At 37.8% G+C, this 1,766-nt stretch overlaps 1 long non-coding RNA gene across 1 annotated transcript in view; it reads right to left on the bottom strand.

Annotated features, from left to right (window-relative positions):
* Positions 1–6: 6 nt before the first annotated feature.
* Positions 7–1,766, bottom strand: part of LOC128896675 (uncharacterized) — a 1,977-nt gene continuing 217 nt past the window's right edge. The window contains exons 2-3 of the long non-coding RNA XR_008462064.1: positions 618–1,701; positions 7–504 (exon numbers count right to left, since the gene is read on the bottom strand). This is a non-coding gene — a long non-coding RNA (uncharacterized LOC128896675). The remainder of the gene's footprint in view (positions 505–617; positions 1,702–1,766) is intronic.

Below are 1,766 nucleotides of genomic sequence, written 5' to 3'. Positions count from 1 at the left end.
TTTTAAAAAATGGAGGAATGGCTTATTTGAGAATTCGCAAGGGTTGGCCTCCTTCCAGAACTCATATTTCTCTTAATAAAGAATATTATTGATTGAAACTTTTTTTCCTCGTAGATCGCATGCAACCCTACGAAAAATATATAGAAAGTTTTCCTCTAAAGCGACAATCCGATATTTTAAAAATGAATGACTAGTAGGTCATCGAGCAATTTGAAGGAGCGGAAGAAACGTAAGCCACACAGTCTGTGGTCGTTATCAGCGTCCTGCCTAAATCACGCAGTCTCGTATTACATAATCAAAGGCACGTATCGCCAGTTCGTTTCTCCGAATCGTTCCACGCATCACGTAGGAAGCATTTATATCGGTCTCGATCGATCCCTGGGAAACTCCTTCTGTTTATTTACTTGAGCGACTCGGCTTTCAACAGCCACCTCGTGAGAAGGACCTATTCGCCTAATGTTCTCCTCGAAAATACAAACACATTCCTAGTATTCACTACGTAACCTGCAACACAGTACAATATCCTTAATAAATTATTTGCTATTTATTGGAATCCGTTGTAAAAACAGTAATTAATTGTTTCTTAAAATCTAGAAGCTTCACTCACAGATTCGTACCTCTTTTATCTACATTATACAAGTATTAACAATTCCTTTGTATTTGTAAATAATGTGAATCAATCTAATAGATTGAAGAATATAAGCTTACGTGATAACCAATGATATTTCCCAAAAATTTCTTGCGACAATAAGTTAATAAAAAAAGGGGCAGAAGCGCTCCTAAAGGGTTGCAGTTGGGGTCGTCGAAGTTCCTGCGCGGTGCAGCCTCTCCAGTTGATGCGATAATTGACTGGGAATTGAGGAAAAATGCTTACTGGGCTGGCGCGTGCAAGTCGTTGCACCAGGTCGATCTCTCGTCCAATGAAAGAGCTTAATGTTCAACAGTCCACGCCCAAAGTATGGCGAACGCTTTTCCTTCCCCTCTATTCTGCTTCGCGAACGTCTCTTCGCCTCGCCCGTTGATATCTCGTGTTCTTCGCGTGCGTTCACAATTAATCAATTAATTGGTTAACGGATGCATACATATATACAGATATAATATATAATATATAACAGAATCTTTCTATTTTGCACGATATTAATGCCGAGGAAAAGAATCAAAATTATAACTCTATTCATAGTGGAGATTTAAAAAAGAAAATTTTACAGTATTTTGAGGAATACTTTGCAATTCAAGCTGAACATAATGCAAATCCAATTACTCATTCGGCATCAAAATTAAAATATCATAAAACATCAGGTAACGTGATTCTTTTCAATCATAAGAGTACTCGCTACATTTTTAATAAAAAGAAACCATGTTGACAGCATTGGAGACATTTCAATGAAATATATCAATGCATGCCTGTAAGTGATGCGTGCACCACAATTCGCCAACCTTGGACATCGTAACGGTGTTCCCATTAAATTCAGCGGCCCCGTGACCTTAAAATCCACCGATTCGATTCTAGGTAATGATTACTGGGCAAAACGACGATTGGCCAACGCGATTTCCAAACACGTCACCTGACCGCGATTGCATCATCCTCATTTACTCAAGAACATTACCAGTTCTTATCGGTGCAATCTTTACAAATTCGTAGCTCTGTTAATAATAAACATTTTGGATTGAAACTTTTTTTTCTTGTAGATCTCATGGAACCTTACAGAAAACATGTACAAAGTTTTTCTCTAAAGTGAAGAGCCTATTTTTTAAAAATGGAGGAA

Source organism: Hylaeus anthracinus, unplaced genomic scaffold, assembly GCF_026225885.1.
Source record: "Hylaeus anthracinus isolate JK02 unplaced genomic scaffold, UHH_iyHylAnth1.0_haploid 11978, whole genome shotgun sequence".
NCBI classification, from domain to species: Eukaryota; Metazoa; Arthropoda; class Insecta; order Hymenoptera; family Colletidae; genus Hylaeus; species Hylaeus anthracinus.
This window is presented reverse-complemented; position numbering and strand designations above follow the sequence as displayed.